This window comes from Rana temporaria, chromosome 5 (genome assembly GCF_905171775.1).
Source record: "Rana temporaria chromosome 5, aRanTem1.1, whole genome shotgun sequence".
Lineage (NCBI taxonomy): Eukaryota > Metazoa > Chordata > Amphibia > Anura > Ranidae > Rana > Rana temporaria.
Window position 1 is genome coordinate 51,845,577 of NC_053493.1, and position 22,794 is coordinate 51,868,370.

General features: G+C 42.1%; 1 protein-coding gene across 1 annotated transcript in view; it reads left to right on the forward strand.

Moving 5' to 3' along the window:
- Positions 1 to 275: 275 nt before the first annotated feature.
- Positions 276 to 22,794, forward strand: part of LOC120940021 (amyloid beta precursor protein binding family B member 1 interacting protein) — a 143,119-nt gene continuing 120,600 nt past the window's right edge. The window contains exon 1 of the mRNA XM_040352546.1: positions 276 to 500. The gene's annotated coding sequence lies outside the window, so the exon portion shown is untranslated. The remainder of the gene's footprint in view (positions 501 to 22,794) is intronic.

The following is a 22,794-nucleotide window of genomic DNA, read 5'->3' on the forward strand; positions in this document are numbered from 1 at the left end:
CTACAAGCAGACTCTCCGCTTTCTGCTGAAACAGCATAGCCTGGAATCTGTGTTATGGTGGCCATAGTTGCTTTGATAAATGATCTATTTATTTTCTGATTGATCTCCCCCGATAGGAATAATTGGTCTATAGTCAAAAACCCATTCAATCTATATACAGTTGTGTGAAAAAGTATTTGCCCCCTTCCTGTTTTTTTTATTTTTTTGCATATTTATTAAGCAGGCCAAATCATTGGACAAACTCTCTTACGATGGACTGACAAAATGAGAAATGCTGGTTTATGAGTGTTCAGACTTTGTAGTGCACAAAAAAAAAAAGTGTTCTACTGTTATTGGTAGATCACTTCACCACTTCCTCCAAGGGTGGGGAACATGTTGCAACTTAATGGAGAAGTTTCTGTGTGAGTCAAACAGGCTTATATGTGAAGGGTAAAACACTGTAACCTTTGTAAAAATCCACTAGATCTGAGCAAAAAGAAAAGAACGAAAAAAACAGAAAGGTAAGAGCTTTGTTTATTGATGATCGATATTATTATATAAAATGTCACTATTGGAAAGAATCAATAATCTTGCCGTAAACTGCTGTTGCTAACTATTGTAGCAAATGAGGAACAACGTACACAAAAATACTGTGTAATCCATCTAATGCAACCCTGCAACGTATACATGATTTTGTTAAAGGCTTATTTCTCTTGGTTTTCAAATTGGGTGTTGGTTGGCTTCTTTGTGAAGTTAACACAAAATTGTATTACTCACCTTAGTAAATCCAGAGGTTAGCTATTCTAAATGACCTTGTACTGATAGAATATGGAGGCTGCCAATGCTAACCAAGATGTATGCAGATCTGGAGTTCTGAGTTCACTTTGACTTTATGATAAGCATGCTTGTTTTAGGTCAGTGGCAGCAAGGTAACTATCATTTTCAGAAGGATGTCAAGCAATGGCAACCTGTTATCTCTCTGGAAATGTATGGGGTTTACGTGTGGTGTTTGGGTGATGCCCTGACAAAAAAAAAAAAAAAGAGAAGATAGTGTGGGACCTTCAACCATTGGATCTCATTGACAGAATCTCCTAGCTTTGATTGCCTTTTTTGCCTTTTTGTTAACACGTTATGCCATCCAAATGTATATATATATTGGCTTTTTTGTGGGATTCTTTAGAGTGCAAACAAAAAAAGTGAGAATCTGTCTTTGGTGATATACGATTGTTAATAGTTCCAGAAAAGATTGATATTTTGTCCTGCTTGCAAGATTAAAGAAAACCCACACTGAGAAACTCTAGGCAGACCAGTGGCGGTTGGTGCTCAAAATTTTTGGGGGGGCGCAAACGAAAAAGAAAAAAATTGCAGCCTCACTGTGCCCATCATATGCAGCCACTGTGCCATCAATTGTCACCACTGTGCCATGCCATCAAACGCAGCCACTGTGCCATCAATTGTCACCACAGTGCCATGCCATCAAATGCAGTCACTGTGCCATGCCATCAAATGCAGCCACTGTGCCATCAATTCGCACCACTGTGCCATGCCATCAAACGCAGCCACTGTGCCATGACATCAAACGCAGCCACTGTGCCATACCATCAAACGCAGCCACTGTGCCATGCCATCAAACGCAGCCACTGTGCCATCAATTCGCACCACTGTGCCATGCCATTAAACGCAGCCACTGTGCCATGCCATCAAACGCCGCCACTGTGCCATGAATGAATGAATGAATGAAAAACTTATAAAGCGCGGCGCATGCGAACTGAATCGCTTCTGGGCGCAATTGTCAATTGTCACCACTGTGCCATGCCATCAAACGCAGCCACTCTGCCATCAATTGTCGCCACTGTGCACATTGTCACCACTGTGCCCTTTATTGTCGCCACTGTGCCAAATTGTCACCACTGTGCCCATTAATGCCGCTGTGCCAATTGTCCCCACTGAGCCTATTGTCCCCCCACTGTGCCAAATTGTCGCCACTGTTCCAATTCATGCCGCTGTGCCAATTGTCCCCATTGTTGCCACTGTGCCCATTGATGTCACTGTGCCCTTCGTCGCCGCTGTGCCCTGTAAAATGTCCCTTTCCCCCCCCGCTCAGCACTTACCTTTACTGGAGTCAGCCATCCACGTCCCTCGATGTCTTCTCCCGCCCTCGATGACGCTTCAGCCAATCAGGTTACCAATAGCCAGAACCGGTGAACCTGATTGGCTGCGACGCCTGTCAGTCTTATCCAAGGAAAGAACCGGCGGTATGTCCAGTGGCGACAATAACATAGATTCATGCAATGCAATGAATCTATGTTATTAGTCAGTGGCAGTGTGGAGCCAGAGGGGGCGGCGCTCCAGTGCCCTCTATGGACTTACCACCACTGAGGCAGACATTCTTGAGCACCTTCTGAAAATACTAGTAGGTAGATTCACGTAGGGGCGCCTAAAATTAGGACGGACTAGCCTACTCTTTTTAGGCTACACCGCCGTAAATTATTTAGGTTAGTAGTGATTCTCAAACCACTTACCTTCAAATTTTCGGTGGCGTAGCCTAAAACGAGCGGGCGTAAGCGCGCCTAATTCAAATGACTGGGAGGGGGTGTGTAGTATGGAAATGAGGCTTGACCTCACGTTTTTTGAAGTTTTTTACACTGCGCATGCGCCGGACGACTACATTTCCCAGTGCGCATTGCGGCTAAGTAGGCCGTACGGGCCTATTGATTTCGACGTGTACGTAAACGATGTAAATTCTGATTCACGGACGACTTGCGCAAACGACGTAAAAAATTAGAACCTCACAGCGGGAACGGCAGCCATACTTAACATTGTTATTCCACCTCATAGGTGGAATAACTTTAGGCGGCCTATCGCATATGGAAACAACGTAATGCGACGGTGTAGGCTCGGCGTACGCTCGTGAATCGTCGTGAATCGTCGTATCCCCTCATTTACATAATCTAGGCCGGCCGCAATGTAAGCGCCACCTAGCGGTAAGCCAAAACATTGCAATCTAAGATAGGACGGCGCAAGCCGTCCTATCTTAGATATGTTTAAGTGTATCTCTGTTAGAGAATACACTTAAACATAGGTCGGCTTAGATTCAGAGTTAGGTCGGCTTATCTGTAGATAAGCCGGCCTAACTCTTTGTGAATCTACCTATAGGTGTCTGCCTGTTCTTTGGCTTTGATGCTCCCTGAGCCCAACGAGCACAAGTCAGAATAATGCTTTATTTTAGATAGTGCCCCATGTGTCAGTGTGGTTAATAATAAATAATACTATTACGGACATTTTCATTCTGCCCCATGTTCCAAGGCAGCTTTGATACATTCCTTCAAGGATTTAACAAGGGATACAAATATTCATGTATCAAGAGTGACAAAAAACAATCATGAGGCTGGAAAATCCCAATCCCCTGTGAGCACATTTCATTGCACATCATTGGATCTCCCAATTTCCCAGTTTGGGATAAAGTTCCGTCCCATGGGGTAATCTTGAATCTTAATAACATCTCCCGATATTATCAATGGGACAATCCCATGTATGGCTACACTGATGGTGTCTGACTGAACTGATGAGCTACATCTGTTATGTACAATAGTTTAATATTATGACGGACTGTAAAATACATTTATTAACACAGCAATGCAAGCATTCAGTATACAACTTTCAATAGAGGAGCCAATGAAAGATTACTTCTGACTGGTTGTTATTATTATTACTGGTTGATGCCCACGTTTGCATTATTACTAATTACTTTATAATGGTACAACTAGTGTAGTTTATTGGTGGGTTGCGTTGACAATCAAAACAAGTATGTATGCATATAAAAAATCAGGGCTTTTTTTTCAGGGGGAACTTGGGGGAACTCAGTTCCACCACATCTGGCTCAGACTCTTTGGCGCCTGCTCACCACAATCACTTGTAAACACAGAAGTCCGGTTCTGAGTTTACAAATGACAGCTCTGCACTCTCTGTGTTACCCCCCTGAACTCTGCACTCTGTATGTAATGCAATCCTGGTATTTAATGCCCCTTTAAGACCCTCCTACTGTTCATGAAATTTGACTGACCACACCCCCTATTTGATGTGATTTGGAGGGTGTGTGTGGGTGGAGGGGTTTTGGGGGGGTCGTGGTTGAGTTCCAGCACCTAATGTTTGAGAAAAAAGCCCTTATAAAATATATGTACAGTATATACAACATGAAAAAGTGACCCGTGTATACCAAAAACTGTGAAATAAAGAAAAAACTGTTATGTATGTTTTAGAATAATAATCATATACAGGGCTTTTTTTCAGCGGGAACGTGGGGGAACGCAGTTTTGGCACCTCCAGCACTGAATGTTTGCAATGGCAAGGGGGGCTGGAGAGTCTATTGATGATGGCTGATACATATATTGTCGCTGGCAGGGATACATTTTTGTGTGGGAGTCTATAGTTGCCGGGGAGGTCTATTGTTCCTGGGGGAGGGGGGTTTATGTTGCTGGGGGGGGTCAATTGTTGCTAGGAGGGATCTACTGTTGAGGCAGAGGTCTATTTTTGCTGGCTGATGGCGGGTCTATTGATACTGGCTGCTGGGAGATCTGTTGTAGCTGCAGGGAGTCTATTGTTGTGTTTTGTTGCGAGGGGGGTCCATTGTTGCGGAGGGTGATTACTGTTGTGTGGAGATCTATTGTTGCTGGGGGTCTATTGTTGCTGGCTGAAGGGGATATATTTTACTGCTTTTCTTGTTCCATTCATATTACTTAGCATCACAGAATGATACTTATCTCTGTATTCTCTAAGGCTAGGTTCACACTGTGTGTGGAGTGGCTCACAGCAGGGGCTCGGTACGCCTCTGTTCACCGATTCAGGTCCGAATTTTTGGCTGAATTGGGACTGGAAACAGACCAGAAGAAGCAAAGGATTCCTGTACTATTTGCTCCATTGTGAGCCAGCCACAGGCTCCTGACATGCAAATTGGATGCGGAGAAACCCGCATCCGATTTGCAATAGTGTGAACCCAGCCTAAAAAGGGGGGGGGGGTACGAGGAGGTGGGTAGGGTGTGGAACCATGTAACAATGCTCGGAGGCAGGTGACTCAGAAGGGGGGAGTTTCTGCACCTATTATCTGAGAAAAAAAAAGCCCTGGTCATATAGATATATCAGGATAGATCTATTAGAAATGTTGTGAGGAATATGCTAGTCGGCCCCACTGGCTCTCACAATACCTGAACATTCTGATTAGGTGCAGGCATTGTTTAGGTTGAGAGCCAGCGGGACCAACTAGCAAGATACTGAAGCTTGGCCCAGTGGGAGATTCCTGCAGATAATCTTTAGCAGAGGCGGCTCTTTAATTAGGCAAATTAGGCGGTCGCCTAAGGCCACTCACACACAGGGGCCTCACAGCCGCCTAACTTTCCCAATGCATTACCCCAGTTTTGAGGGACAGGGGTAACGCTGCTGTGCTCAGGCAGCTTTAAGAGCCCTGACTGAGAAGCGGGGCAGTCAGCGTCCCTAACAACCAGTAAATATCGGTGACACCACCCCTTGTGACATCAATGACCCAGCATACCCTCAGTCAATGATGTCACAAGGGGGAGGGCTCACCAGGTGACATCACTGGGTGACCCCCACCCCTTAGTTATTAAAGAGCAGGATCTGGGGGGCTTCCAGATTCCAATAAGCTCCCTGCCTGCAGACCCCCACAACCACCGGCCAGGGTTGTGGGGAAGTTGCTCTTGTCCTTGAATTATTTTTCCCATCATGGGTGAAAGTGGGGCCCCATGTCAAGTTTTGCCTAAGGCCTCACAAAGCCTAGAGCCGCCTCTGATCTTTAGTATAGTGTATGGTCAGCTTAAGTGGAGAAGGCATTAATCCAAATAAGAACAGGTAAGGCTAATCAGTAAAATATAGGCAGGTGAAAAATCTAATGGATTTTGTGGGGAGCTCTTGAAGCTAAGAGGGACAAGTGCGGGAACATGGAGTAACTAAGAGCAGGCCAGTGCAACTAAGTACACAAAATACTCATTTAACCAAATAAGGACCCCTTCACGCCGATATACGTCGACAGAATGGCACGGCTTGGCACAATCACGTATCTGTACGTGTCTCCTTAAGCCCAGCCTTGGGGTCGCAAGCACGCCGCCGGCGGCACGCTCGCGGCCCGGTCCTAAGCTCTGTGACCGCGCCTGCGGGACCCGCGATCGGTCAAAAGAGGTAAAGAATGGGGAGAGGTGTGTGTAAACACCCCTTTCCTGTTCTTCACTGTGGTAGTGTCATTGATATTCTGTTCCCTGATATAGGGAAAGACGATCAATGACGTCACACGTCCAGTCCCGCCCCCCTACAGTTAGAAACACATATGAGGTCACACTTAACCCCTACAGTGCCCCCTAGTGGTTAACTCCTAAACTGCAATTGTCATTTTCACAGTAAACAGTGCATTTTTATAGCACTTTTTGCTGTGAAAACAACAATGGTTCCAAAAATGTGTCAAATTTGTCCGATGTGTCCACCATAATGTCGCAGTCACAAAAAAAAATCGCTAATCACCGCCATTAGTAGTAAAAAAAAAATTATTAATAAAAATGCAATAAAACTATCCCCTATTTTGTAAACGCTATAAATTTTGCGCAAACCAATCGATAAACGCTTATTGCGATTTTTTTTACCAAAAATATGTAGAAGAATACGTATCGGCCTGAACTGAGGAAAAAAAAAAGTTTTTTTATATATTTTTGGGGGATATTTATTACAGCAAAAAGTAAAAAATATTGAATTTTTTTCAAAATTGTCGCTCTATTTTTGTTTATAGCGCAAAAAATAAAAACCGCAGAGATGATCAAATACCACCAAAAGAAAGCTCTATTTGTGGGAAAAAAAGGACGCCAATTTTGTTTGGGAGTCACGTCGTAATTGTCAGTTAAAGCAACGCAGTGCCGAATCGCAAAAGGGGGCAAGGTCCTTAACCTGCATTATGGTCCGGGTCTTAAGTGGTTAAAAATGAGTCCCAGCTAGGTTCTGTTAGAATAAGTCATGGCGAATGGAAAGGAGACCCAAAAATACTTGACACATTGTATGGCTATGCCACTCATTCAGGAGCATTTTGGTGGGTTATAATTGTAGCCCATTTTCTCACAATGTTACCCACGTGAACCCAGTTACAGACGACAGATAGATAGATAGATAGATAGATAGATAGATAGATAGATAGATAGATAGATAGATAGATAGATAGATAGATAGATAGATAGCTGTATGGTGGTTTTCAACAGAAATCATTCACCTGTTACGGGTGATATTTACATTTTAGAAACATATAACCATGCATGTACAATATCTGTTAAAAAAGTTCAAGGAAAAATAATGCTATGGCAATTTTCTTACCGATCAGAAAAACATTTAGAAGTCCTAAAAATTAGGGCTGTTACTGATCAAAATTTTTCTGTTCGATTAATCGTTTTTTTTTTTTTATCGATTAATCGATTAACTTTGAATAAATTATAACGCACATACAGATCCAACTACTTTTAGCTGATCTCCTTGCAGGCTGATTCCCAGTGCAGCTACCAACCACTGGAAAAATGGATAGCAGGATACAAAAAATACACAAAGGCAGCGCTCGATGGGAATAGCATTAAAACTTTTATAGTCTTCAAGTAGGTAACAAAATAAATATTGCACCAGAGATAAAATCGATGTAGCTACATAAACTGTAAAAATGGTGCGAGTAATACCAAACGGTACCAAAAGCAGTCATAAAAACATGTAGCTAAGTAGGATACTGGTATAAAAATGTGTACAACGATGCCACTGCTGAATCCAGATGAGGAGAGGTTAACATCAGTCTGTCGGCATGTAGATGTCCCATGAAGGGAACTATCACAACTCCCAGTGGATGGTTGTAGAATCCCAGGTTGATAGAGGGAAGTGATAGAGGGAAGTGTAACAGCCCTTACGTGTGGCAGATAGTAAGGTCCCACCAGCATGCAGATATGAAGGCACAGCAAAGGAGCCCTTCAGATGGACACGGCAAGCCCCGCCGGTGTCCGTGACGTTACTGGATCTCCGACGGAACTCCCTGAAGGCCCAGAAGCCGGCGGAGAGGTGAGTACCAATCAAAAGAATTTTAATCGATCAAAAAGATTTTGATCGATCAAAAAAATGAAAGATTAATCGATTAATTAAAAGTTAATTTGCACAGCCCTACTAAAAATGCTAACCTCTGACTGGTTGCTATACCTTTACAGCACTGCTCTTTTTGTTCCATCACACTTTGTATTATTTCAAACACACAGCTCTTATTTCCGGTAAAGGGAAGTAAAAAATAACAAGGTGTAGCACTGCTACATAACACAGCTAAAGTTCTCAAAACCCATCATATTAAATGAAATCATGTCCAAGCACACATGTCTTCTCTATGCTGGTAACACCAGATTGTTGAGAAGAAGGTATGTTGTCTTCATTGCTAAACAGAAGGATGCATGCTGTATATCAGATGCACAGGAAACGTAGTGAGATGCTAAACAGATAACATATCACTAAGGGTATTGTGGTTTGAAATACAGGAACACCAGCTGTGATGAAATTTTCAAAAGTAATGCAAAGCAGTTTTTAAGTGACTTCCAAATAAACGGTTATATACGTAAGGCTATTGCAGGTGCGCCTGACCTGAAAAGATATTTTTTAACAATCTAAAAAATATTCCATCTAGGTTTTACATGGGAAGTAGCCTAATGCCGCGTACACACGATCGGCCAAACCGATGAGAATGGTCTGATGGACCGTTTTCATCGGACCAAACCGATCGTGTGTGGGCCCCATCGGTTATTTATCCATAGGTTAAAAAAAAGCAATCTTGTTTTAAATTTGACCGATGGATATCTAACCGATAGAAAATCGTCTGTAGGCACGTCCATCGGTTAAAAATCCACGTATGCTCAGAATCAAGTTGACGCATGCTTGGAAGCATTGAACTTCATTTTTTTCAGCACGTCGTCGTGTTTTACGTCACCGCGTTCTGACACGATCGTTTTTTTAACTGATGGTGTGTAGGCACGACTGATCATCAGTCAGCTTCATCAGTTAACCGATGAAAACGGTCCATCAGACCGTTTTCATCGGATGGACTAGTGTTGCCAACCGTCAGTATTTATAAAATGGGCATTTTACTCCTGCCAGTAAATGCCAGTAAGAGGAAAAAGTTGGCAGTAAAAAATATGCCTGTGACACTCGGCTCGAAAATTTCCCTTCTAAATGTTTTTTCTTTGTTTTCTTTGTCTGAATTTCTCACTTCCTCAGTAAGCTGTTCAGTAAGGTGTTCTGGCTGACTAACCACCGCTCGGATGATGGTGGCAAGCTTACTGAGGAGAAACAGGAAGTGATAAATTCAGCCAAAGAAAAAAAACATTTAGAAATTGAAGGAAAAGGTAAGTGAACCAAAAATGCACTAGCTTAAAGGAACCTATTTAGAAAAAAAAAAAAAAACCTTTACAGCCCCTTCACATTGCTAATTGCATATTGTACTTATTTGTAGCCTAAATACTGAAATTTGTACCAAAAATTTAAAAAATTTTACTTTTGGAAATAAAAACTTGGCTGTGCCAGTAAATTTCAGTAAATTTAAATCTGGTAGGTTGGCAACACTGTTTATATCTATTGAAGAATAATTGGAAATACCTTTACCTGTTTTTTGGTTCCATTTTCTTGGTTGCTACCTTAATTATGTTACCTATTCTGGACAGTGTCTGTGTATGGGCTGCTTTCAAGATCATTAAGAATTAATTTTTAGGCGCAATTGATCTGCTTTTTTTACTTGTATGGTAATGTAAACCTGCTGGAAGAGAAAAAAAGTATTTACTTTACAGGTACTAAAGGGGACCCCCTGAATCCACTGATATTCCCCTCTCCAGTGCTCCCCCTATTCCTTCTGCTGCCTCTCAAGATTGCTGGGCACTCAAAGTCCCATGAGAATACACCCAGCCTAGAGGGGATAATATCACCCACAGGGCCCCAGTGTGAGAAAGCATGAAAGGCCCCCTGACAAGTGGGAACCTTTCCATCAGTCCCGGGGCCCTTTCCTCTGAGCCCTAGGCCCTCCTCTCCGTTCAGGGCCCTTTCCACTGATCTCAGGGCCCTTTACTTCCAATGTGGGGCTCACTGCAACTTAGGGCCAGATTCACAAAAGAAATAGGACAGCGTATCTCCTGATACGCCGTCGTATCTCTGTTTCTATCTATGCGACTGATTCATAGAATCAGTTACGCATAGATATCCATAAGATCCGACAGGTGTAATTGTTTTACACTGTCGGATCTTAGGATGCAGTACCGCGGCCGCCGCTGGGGGGGAGTTTGCGTCGTAAACCAGCGTCGGGTATGCAAATTAGGAGTTACAGAGATCCACGACGGATTTTCGCCTTCGCTACGTCGCCGCTAGTTTAGTTTCCCGTCGCAAAGTTAGTCGTCGTTTAGGGTGCCTTAACTTTACACAGCAATCGTATTGCTGTATAAAGTATGGCCGTCGTTCCCGCGTCGAAATTTAAAAATGAACGTCGTTTGCTGAGCCGTCCGGGAATACGGAATTACGCTACGCGCGTCGCCGTTCGAAAAAATGACGTCACTGCAAGCAAAGCACAACGGGAATTGCGAAACGGAGCATGTGCAGTAGGTCCGGCGCGGGAGCGTGCCTAATTTAAATGGCACACGCCCATTTGAATTGGCCCGCCTTGCGCCGGACGTATTTACGATACACCGCCGCAAGTTTCCAGGTTTCGGGCACTAAAACTGGAAACTTGCGGCGGTGTAACGTAAACGGGTTACGTTACACGGGCGCTAATGTACCTGAATCTGGCCCTCAATTTGCAGAAACTTAAAAAACAAGGTTCCTGCGTTACTTTTCTGTGACTTTGATGCGATTTGAGTGCCATAGACTGCAAAGTTAAATCATAAAAGTTGCAAACAAATCACAAGAAAAATGCAAAGAAGTCGCACTACTTTAGGGTCACAGCAGTGTAAACCAAGCCTTATAGTCCCGCAGCAGGACCCTTTCACATGCTCTGCAGGACCCCCACAGTGGCAGAATGCCAGGGCCCAGTCGCAAGTGCAAGTTCTGCCCCTGCCACATCACTTTGAAGGAGTGCATTCTCATGATATTTCAGGAGGAAGCAGCGACATCATCCATGTATCCTGGATTCAATGGATTAATGTGAGGATTTATTTTGTGTTTTATTGTGAATTTTCTTTTTTTTACGATTTTTTTGCAGCTAATTCTGGGGGCTGGTCTTTGCCAGAAACCTTTGTGAATCATCAATGCATGGGGCAGAAGCAAAGGACAACAGGGTTTATTTGATGAAGGAGAAAAAACTATTCATTTTGCAAAGTGTATGCTCACTTTGATTAGTAAATTTGGTGAAGCAGCATTTATTTTTTTTCATTGCAAATGATTCGAAATTTACAATCAGTTCAGCTTTGCACAGTGAACATTCTCTACTCTGGCTGATCTGGCTGGATATGTTCAAACAGTTATATACACCGTTGAAACACATATATGTGAGCTATCTTATAAGCCAAAATATTGGTAACTCTGTTCAGCCAGTCTTGAGATCCAGAAACCCCTGCCATATTAGATGACTAGTGTAGCACCCTTGCCCTAGAACAGGGCTACTGGTACATTTAGTTATGCTGGGTGGTAGCCAGCCTGGCTAATTGTTAGTGTTTAGTGGTCAAATGGCTTTCCTTCTAATCCTGTTTTAGCTGTGGCTTTTGCCCTTTGTCAGTAGGTGGCGGTGTTGCCTTTGACAGTAGTATGATGAGCTACAGTGAATTAAGGATACGGATAAATATACCTTTCCAATCAGATTCACTGCTATGAATGCTGGGAGAAGATATTTATTTGGAGAAAATCGGGTGATCTAGGTCTTTCCCGTCCAGACTGCAGCTTGGGTGGATGTGAGTTAAACAGCTCCTGGCTGCTAGACCTGAAGCCTGAGGCATATCCAGGTGTTCTCCTGGCTGTTAGGCCTATCCAAGGCCTATTCGGGTGTCCGAGATTATGCTGAGAAAAGCCTGCTAAACATCTGGAAAAATTTCTAAGAGGGATGGAGACCTAAGATAAAGAACCAGACGTGACTCTTGCATGGACCGGGGACCCATGAGGAGCCTGGGAAAGCATCAAGACGGAATTATCCATAGAATTCTGGCACCTTTCATGAGTTAAGTTCAGTTACCATAGGAGACAGCCTATCCTACAAAGTACAGATGTTCTGGTTCAGCTTAAAAGCTGTTTTCCTGTACTGCTGTCTGCCTTATCTCACCATTTTTGTCTAAGGAGTCTGCCAATCTGCCTATCTGCTGATTGTTAATTTGTTACTATTTTTGACTAAGGGTGTCCTGTGTCCTATCCCCTCTCTCCCTCATTTTTTCCTGTTGTGAGAAATAAACTTCTCTTTGTTTAAGATGCCTGGTAACCTGCACCCTGAGGAAGTATGTCAGCCCTCCCTGCCTCTGAGGGTCACCACCAGGCTCCCGGAAAGTTGGGGTAGGCGCTACACTAGTGAGTGGCACGGCCTTTCACATCAGCCTACTGTGACCTGCTCAGTGAACTACATACGTTCCCAGTTGCACAGGCTTGGAGAGGTGGAGGTGGAGTAACAGCAGTACACTGATCTTTCCAGTGAATAGCTTTGCCCGGGAGGTGGGGGGGTTGGTTGGGGGGTGTACATGTCAGCACAAGCCTGATCAATGGAGGACAGGAAGTCTGTTCTCCCAGCACAGCCAGAAAACTGACCATGCTGGGTTGGATGTGCTCACAGATAAGCATAACTGAGATGCAGAAAGGATAAAAAAAAAAAATAAGGCCAAATGCACACAGGACATTTTTACAGCTGCTTCTAGGGGCCTCTGCCTTTTTTTTTTCCTGCCTCTAAACGCCACTCCATGTAAGCCTATGTGTCAATGCACACACAGGCTTTTACGACTTATGCACACAGGGCGTTTTAAAAACGCCAGTGCTACAGCAGCTCTAAAAACGCAATTTTTTTCTAGTTGTGTCTGAGATCGCACATACTGTATGTGAACCTAGGCTGAAGCTACTAACAGCTGCTAGAAGCTGCTAACAGCTTCTAGCAGCTGTTAAATATTAGTGCTTGAGCATTAATTAATTTCAATTACCAAAGTAAATTATTTATTCTCGCCAATGAAATGAATTAACGCCCAAGAGCTTGATGCCTATAAAAGCTCCTAAAAGCTTATAAAAGCTCTGGTGCCACATTTGGCACCTTTCGGGGGGGGGCGGATACCTGTCTTAGACAGGAATCCTTTTCCCACTTCCAGGAGTTCGGGCCGCAGCCTTAGGCTAAACTGCCGGGTTCCCTTCACCCGGAATGGCGGCGGCATGCACCCGACAGCTGACGGTAACATCAGCTGCGGTGCCAACATCGCTGGACTCCAGGACAAGTAAGTGTCTTATTATTAAAAAAAAAATACATTTTTGCAACGGTGGGCGGAAGGGTTACGTGGAAGGAAGGGTTACGTGTTGGGGGTGCTTTATTATACTGTAGATAATACATTTTCACTTTAGGGGGCTGCATACACTGTATATCTGGCACCAAGAACAAATGTATTGCACCTCCAGAATCCTTGACCTCACCTTTACTTTACCTCCAACTGTGAGATGTTGATGCACCACTATTGGGGACAGTGGTGCATTTGGAGGGTGGTAGAACTCTCAATTGGAGCTAATGCAAATTGTTTCAGGAAGACTATGTTTGAAGCTCAGGTGCTCCCATGGAGGAGTTGAGAATGAATAAATTCTAGCAGGCAGATTGTGGCACCTGCTTTCCAGTGTTCTTATATATAGTTACATACTGTAGTTACATAGTAGGTGAGGTTGAAAAAAGACACAAGTCCATCAAGTCCAACCTATGTGTGTGATTATATGTCAGTATTACATTGTATATCTCTGTATGTTGTGGTCGTTCAGGTGCTTATCTAATCGTTTTTTTAAACTGTCGATGCTCCCCGATGAGACCACCGCCTGTGGAAGGGAATTCCACATCCTTGTCGCTCTTACATTAAAGAACCCAGTCTACGAGTGGCCACGAGTCTTGTTAAACTCCCTTCCGCAAAAAAGGTTTATCCCTATTGTGGGGTCACTAATACAGTATTTGTAAATTGAAATCATATCCCCTCTAAAGCGTCTCTTCTCCAGAGAGAATGAGTTCAGTGCTCCCAACCTTTCCTCATAACTATAATCCTCCAGACCTTTTATTAGCTTTGTTGCCCTTCTTTGTATTCGCTCCATTTCCAGTACATCCTTCCTGAGGACTGGTGCCCAGAACTGGACAGCATACTCTAGCGGCTGGACCAGAGTCTTGTAGAGTGGAAGAATCCTAATTGTATCTCTGGAGTTAATGCCCTTTTTTAATGCATGCTAATATTGTTTGCTTTGTTCGCAGCAGCTTGGCATTGCATGCCATTGCTGAGCCTGTCATCTACTAGGACCCCCAGGTAATTTTTCATCCTAACATGCATATTAAAGATACAGGTTGACATTAGGATTACTACTACTTTAATACCACAAATGCCAACAACATGTAACAGTCACAGTTATGTGAACTTATCTAATGTTGCTACATGAACAAGAAAGAAGTGAAATTGTGGAATGATGGTTATGTACCCATATTACACAATTGTTTACTGTATATGCAAACACTGTAACTAAATTTGAAAGATATGCACAATTTAACATAACTGTCTATTACATAAAACACACTTCATATGAACTTTAAAGTGGTAGTAAACTCAACATTTTGACTTTTACCTACAGGTTGTTTTTAATAAATTAGAAAAAGAAAAGTTTTGTGCTGTCTCAATAATCATATATTAATTGACAGCGCAACACTTTTCTTTTTCTAAATTACTGTTAATATTGATGTGTACAATTTTGTAAGTGCAGCTGTCACAATACACAGTTTTTGTTAGAATTTTGTTTTTGCACCGAGCGCAGGTGTTTTCTTTCTTTTTAAGCTAAAATAAAGTTTACCTGTTGGTTAAATGAATATTTCCTAAACGTGCACCGTTTACGAGATATTCCAGTGAGCAACAGCCGGTGACATCACCAGCGCATACCCGTGGCCTTCCTTTAGAGCTCTGTGCCACGGCCGTTCATGTGGCCGCAGCCCACGAACCCGGCAGCAAGACTGGGTGAGGATGGAAACCTCTGCAGTGGTGACAGCATGCCACTGGAGGGCTTTGTTTCAGGGTTAGTCTTTCATAATTTGCTAGTATGCAATGCATACTAGCAAAAATGTATAGGAAATAGTGCAGCGCAATATAAATACAATTAAACTAAAGTGCAAAACACAGTTGTTATAAAATAGGGGGGGGTGTAATGGCGCTTGCAAATAATAAAGTGAATAAAATATAAATAATACTAATAACAATTCATGTTTATAAATAAATAATGATCTTCCAAGTAATACAATCCAATTTCAAGTGAGTATATCCACCATTTGCTGTGTGTCTAAATGTGTTCCACTCCAAATAAAATCAAGAATATCGCCCAACATCAATAAGTTAATGTGGAGGGTAATAAGTGAATTAATAATAAAATTACCTAAATAGGTAACCCAACGTGCCAACGTAAGCACAGTGTAGATGTGGTCAGAATAAAAATTTATAGACCTCAATATATAATAATACATAAATATGCAGAAATCCATAAAGTGCTAAATCCAAAAAAGTGCATAGTGAAAAAATAAATAGAATAAATAATGAATAAAGTCCAATAAAATTGTGTAAGGCAAAATTCCTTAAAACAGAAATGTCCAATAACATTCATAGGGTGAATAAAAAACCAATCAATAATAATTAACGCAGTGAAAAAAATGTCCCAATATAATCCACCAGGGGATCAGACACAGAAAAATGTCATGGAAAAATAAATAAATAAACAGCGTGTCCAGTGCAGAAAAAATATGTCCAATAATCTTGAACACAAGATTAATTTGATCATCAAAATTTTCTAAGTGCAAATGTGCTCCAAAAAGTCCATAGAAGATACTTCAGTGCAAGATACCAAACATGCACACGTTATTGAAACAACCAACGCCAGGCTTTCCACAGTGTCAGATGAGTGTAATCACTAGCCCCTTACCTTAAAAAGGCTTATAACAAGCCTATAGGAATACTGCTCAATGCATGTCCCAGCGTCAGCCAGCAGATCCGATCCCAAAATAGAAGGCTCACAAGGTCCCAGCACAGGCACTCAAAAGGAGAATAAGGAAGCCTCCATAGTGTAAAATCAATGGTATTTTAATAAATAAAAACAAGTATCACTCACAAAATTGAGCTGTAACGAACAGCATGTAACTGCAGCATGTGTCTCCGCTCTGCGGCCGCGAGCGGATGACGTCACCAGCACCCTCCTTCTTCCTCACGCGTATCGTGACAACCAACGTCACTTAATCATAGGATCTGGTTATTGGACATTTCTGTTTTAAGGAATTTTGCCTTACACAATTTTATTGTATTTATTCTATTTATTTTTTCACTATGCCCTTTTTTGGATTTAGCACTTTATGGATTTCTGCATATTTATGTATTATTATATATTGAGGTCTATGAATTTTTATTCTGACCACATCTACACTGTGCTTACGTTGGCACGTTGGGTTACCTATTTAGGTAATTTTATTATTAATTCACTCTTATTACCCTCCACATTAACTTATTGATGTTGGGCGGTATTCTTGATTTTATTTGGAGTGGAACACATTTAGACACACAGCAAATGGTGGATATACTCACTTGAAATTGGATTTTATTACTTGGAAGATCATTATTTATTTATTAACATGAATTGTTATTAGTATTATTTATATCTTATTCACTTTATTATTTGCAAGCGCCATTACACCCCCCTATTTTATATCTGTTTTCAGTGTGTGAGCACTATTAGTCGTGGCTGCTGCTTATTTATTTTAATTTTATATTCATTATTAGCCTTAGTTGCCCTGGTTAGGTTGGTTTGCGCATTAGTTCCCCCCACTTTTACAGTTGTTATACCGATAACAAATTAATCATGAATGGTGCATAAATAATGCAAAAAAACAGCCCAAAAAGTGAAAAATTCCAAAGGAATAGGGTGACAACCACTCCAAATCTTCACCGGTGACTTTAACTTTAAATAAGTGATCCCTCCTTTTTAAAGCAGAGAGCACTTAGATCTTTTTTTTCTCTTATCCTCGATCTCAATGCTGCCGAGCCTAAGAAGTTTGCTACCCACATATTGCACCACTCTGTCTATCGATTTCTGCTGGTATGACTGCCTGGTAAAACAGGGATCCATACCTTAAGGTGAGAATAGCCATTCTTAACGGTGGAGGGATCACTTATTTAAAGTTAAAGTCACTGGTAAATATTTGGAGTGGTTGTCACCCTATTCCTTTGGAATTTTTCACTTTTTGGGCTGTTTTTTTGCATTATTTATGCACCATTCATGATTAATTTGTTATCGGTATAACAACTGTGTTTTGCACTTTAGTTTAACTGTATTTATAATGCGCTGCACTATTTCCTATACATTTTTGCATCTTTTGGATTTTGTGATTGTCCTGTCAGTGTTCAGCTTGCATTTGTGAAGGGGGGAGGTTTATTTTATTTAATTTTTGCGCTGATTGCACCCTTTTTGTTTTCTATAATGCATAATAGCACACTGTGCCTTCATTGGACATACTAGCACATAGCAGGGATAGGTTTTTTTTTCTCCAACATTTCATACTGCTTTAAAGTGGACCCGCACTGTCAATTATCATTAGAAAAATATCCGTTAGTAAGGGGTAAATGGCAGAGAAGGTTTAATATACTTTTCTTCCAGAATCTTTGAATTCTTCTCCATGCGGTGCCTCTCAGATGTCCAAATGCCAAGCATTGGTCACTTGATCTTTGCTAAAGGTGTGGATCAGCTTTCATGTGACCTTTACCAACAAGTGGGAAAGAAAAAGTAGTAAAAAAAAGTAGTAAATTGGACATTTACCTGTCCAATTGCATGTCCCCAGTGGCCAGCAAGGGCACTCTTATTGGACAAAGAAATGTTGGAAAGTCATGCCTCAGGAACAGGAAGGTCAAAATTAAAGAGACCCTGTTAGTCTCTTGGAAAAAATTTACCTAAAGCACTCCACAAGAGAAGAGTCAACATACTGACGTTCCCTGCAGCCCGTGTCTCCCACCTCCCTTCGATTTTAGTGATGTAACCTCCATAAGTCTTTTTCTTATTCAAACCTTCTGAAAGAGTCGGATGCCTATGTCTCCTTTTCACCCATTATTTGTCACCGTGTGACTCAGCAATGACAGGAAACAACCTACTGAATATTTTAAATGCCATAGACACTGACTGGAGCTGCAGCTCTGAAATTGAGGAACAGTAAGAAGACAATGACTGAGGCTGCAGCTCTAGAACTGTGGCAGAGTAGGAAGATGCAGACTGAGGCTGCAGCTCTGGAACTGAGGGAAATTTGGAAGACACTGATTGGAGCTGCAGCTTTGGAACTGAGGGAAAGTAGGAAGACGGTGACTGAAGCTGCAGCTCTGGAACCAAGGTAATGTAGGAAGACACTGACTGGAGCTGCAGTTCTGAAATTGAGGGAAAGTAGAAAGACAATGCCTGAGGCTGCAGCTCTGGAACAGAGGGAAAGTAGGAAGACACTGGGCCGGATTCAGATACCTGAGCGTATCTGTCCGGCCGGTGTAGGGTATCTTAGATACGTTACGCCGCTCGTAAAAAAAAAACGCAGTGCGGTTGTTCATTTCTGAATCGACGTAAATAGTAATTTGCATATTCCTTGCGTAAACAAACGGAAGCGCCACCTAGCGGCCAGCCAGAAAATGCAGCCTAAGATACAACGGTGTAAAACAAAAAAGGGTTTGGTGAAGGTGTCTGCTATAACACAATCTGATCTCACCAAATTGAACTGTGAACTGTCTATGTGGACTTGATCAAGATTCATGGATTGTATCACAGTTTTATTCTCGGACATTTATATGAAAGCTTATTATGCAGTGATGTTGGATTTTAATTACACACATTTCTATAGTTAGCAAAATTCTGATTTCCGTCATAGCAAAGTTATAGCAGTAAGGCCTGAAGCTGGTGTGAAAAGAACTGTCAAAAGGTACCCATTAAGCCAGGATGGGTCTCCAAACAAGCATTCCCAAAGGCAAGGGAAAGAAGGACAGCTCCTCCTGGGAGGTCCTGTGCTCATGGTATGATGTTAAGCCAAGGTCATTATCCTTGGGTCTAGGCAGAAACAGGTTAGAGAGCAGTTGCACACCCCTGTTTTCCAACAAAGGCCTTCAGGGGCCCCTGGATTTTAATTATAATGTCAACTTACATAGTCTTTATGTACTAACTGCTGCACTGATCGGCTCAATAAATGTTTCCATATTTCTCTGGAAAATGTATTAAAATCAAATAATAATTGTATAACACATCTTGCAATAATGCATCCAAGGAGATAACACAATATAAATGAAATATGGTAGATACCTAATATAATAGGTAAAATAAAGGTGTTTATCCGAATAGTAACTAAAGCAAATATAAAACATTCGTTTTAAGAAATGATACCAAATCATTATACAGTCTCACTTTAAATTGTCCTTTTGCACCTGCAGACGCTGGAATGTCATATTTGCACCAAATGATATGACCCCAGCATGACACAGTTTCAATCTTATAAATAACTTCAGGGTTGTTTAATATATCCATGGCAAATGTACGTATTGTCAGCAGATTATGGATTTTGATGAATGAGTAAGAATTTTGTTTTGCATTGTTTGCTGGCAGCTGGAGGTGGAATGTTTTGCACTGTGGGAGTAAGTCCTCACAGCAGCAGAACTGGAACCACAGCATTGTTAATTGGGGCTCAGGGCTGTTCGCCGTTTCACAGAGGAAGTAAACATTGAGTCTCTATATTCTGTTCAGTGTTTGTTAGATATATAAATGTTATCAGCTTAAATAAAACCTTTCACAAACCCGGGTAGTTCAAAGGAGCATATGGTAAATGGATAAGGAGAAGTAACCTTTAGTGAAGACAAAATGGCAAAACAATCAGCAGATCCTGGCATATATACTCACCAGCCACTTTATTAGGTACACCATCATTGTACCGGGTTGCACCCCCTTTACCTTCAGAACTACCTTAATTCATCATAGCATAGATTCAACAAGATGTTGGAAACATTCCTCAGAGATTTTGGTCCATAGTGACATTAGAGCATCACGCAGTTTCTTCAGATTTGTTGGCTGCTCTGTTGTTTTGAGATCTGGTGACTGGGGAGGTCATTGGAGTACAGTGACCTCATTGTCATGTTCAAGAAACCAGTAATGAGATGATTTGAGCTTTGTGACATGGTGCATTATCCTGCTGGAAGGAGCCATTAGAAGATGGGTACACTGTAGTCATAAAGGGATGGACATGGTCAGCAACAATATTTAGGTAGGCCGTGGTGTTTAATTGATGCTCAATTGGTACTAAGGGGCCCAAAGTCTGTCCAAAAAATACACCATTACACCACCACCACCAGCTTGAACCATTGATACAAGACAGAATGGATCCATGCTTTTATGTTGTTTACACCAAATTATGACTCTACCATCTGAATGTTGCAGCTGAAACCGAGACTCATCAGACCAGGCAACGTTTTTCCAATCTTCTATTGTCTAATTTTGGTGAGCCTGTGTGAATTGTAGCCTCAATTTCCTATTCTTAGCTGACAGGAGTGAGTGAGTGAGTGAGTGAGTGAGTGAGTGAGTGAGTGAGTGAGTGAGTGAGTGAGAAACTTATTTAGCGCAACACATGCAAACTGAATCGCCTCTGGGCGCTTGGTATCCATTCCCTGGGCCCTCAGAAGAGATGGGTCTTAATCTTTCTCCTAAAGGCCAGGTGGTTTACCTCCAACCGGATGCTGGTTGGTAGAGTGTTCCAAAGTCTGGGTCCTTGGACAGCAAATCTTCGTTCTCCTTTGGACTTGTATCTGGTTTTGGGTATCTGGAGTAGATTTTGATTGGTGGATCACAGAAAGCGATTGGTGTTGCACCTGGTATGGTCTTCTGCCGCTGTAACCCATCTGCGTCAAGGTTTGATGTGTTGTGTGTTCTGTTTATTCTGCACACCTTGGTTGTACCGAGTGGTTATTTGAGTAACTGTTACCTTGTTATCATTTCGAACCAGTCTGTCCATTCTTCTCTGACCTTGCCGGCCATAATCGATGCCGACAAAACCATGAAAGGCAGCAAAATCCCAGAGAAAACGCAAAACTTCATAAAGGGAAAAAACAGGAAGGATTTGGAGATTTTAGCAATAGTGGGATGCCCGTGGAGCAGTACACTGTGAGCTAGCTGAAATTTACACTCACTGTATTGAAGGAATGGATGTAAACGTTTTACACAATATTACACTTACCCCTTGTGTATATCTATAGTATAAGACCTGAAGTTCTGCTTTACACACAAGACCAGTTCTGGAGAATGTGTCTTTGTCAGACTGCGTGTCTGCAGATAATTCATCGTTATCTGTACAAAGTGTTTTTCTAATGAAAACCAGGAAGTAAAACCTGAAAGTTGGCAGAAAAAATACAATGTGTACATACAATTCTAACCAGGCATTCACAGTTGGCATTCCATAATTGCATGGAGTAACCTATAACTAATCACATGTTCTGCAACTTCCTCCAGACATAGAACTTATACTGAGGTTCCTGCTATGGCAACCTCACTGATAAAGCTTTAGCAGGGTGACCCCGTGCTACTGGGTAAAACGGTTGTTTGCGCCAGATTTTGGGAGAAGCAGGCACACTAATGGCTCAGGTGTCTACGAGCTTCCTATTGGAGCCAGGATTAGAGCTCAGGGCCCCACCACCTCAAGAGGGTCAGTGTGTGATGGGAGTTGTGAGGTGCTGGTGCACCGTGCTAAGAGAGAGTACAGGAGGTACATGCACAACTAGGGAGCTGTGAGGAAAGACGCAGAGCTACGATACAGAGCCTGCACATAAACATTGGAATGTGTTTGATGGTCAGGAAGGCCAAAAAGGTGTTTGATGGTCAGGAAAACCCTGCAGAGGTACTCGGAGCAGTAAAGCTGCCACAAGTGAACCAAGAGGCTAAATGTTATGTCTTTGCTGTGGTGGTGAAGGGGAAGACCTATCTGTATGAATTTTGGCTTGCTTTTAACCACTAGCCGACCAGCTCAAACAGATATACTGCAGCAGGTCAGCTCTCCTATGCGAAACGAAGAAGGAAAGTGTGCGCATGCCCGTCACAAGCCACGGGAGCGTGCATGTGGGTCCCGCAGACTTGATGTCTGCCGGCAACTCCTGATTGCTGTGTACAGAGGCAGAACTGGGTACTGTAAATAAGACGATTCCCCATTCTGTCTAGTGACATGTCAGAGATCTACTGTTCCAGGTGATTGGGAACAGTGATCTCTGTCATGTCCGTGAGCCCATCCCCCCTACAGTTTGATCACCCCCCTAGTGTTAACCCCTTTCCTGCCAGTGTCATTCTTACATTGATCAGTGCATTTTCTTAGCACTGATCAATGTAATAATGTCATTGGTCTCCAAAAATTGTCATTTGGGCTTAGTTTTGTCCACCGCAATGTCGCAGTCCCACTAAAAATTGCAGATCGCTGCCATTACCAGTAAAAACAATAAAAAATAAATAAATGTCCCTTAATCTAGTTTGTAGACACAATAACTTTTGTGCAAACCAATCAATATACGCATATTGCGTTTTTTTTTAACAAAAATATGTAGAAGAATATATCAGCTTAAACTGATGAAT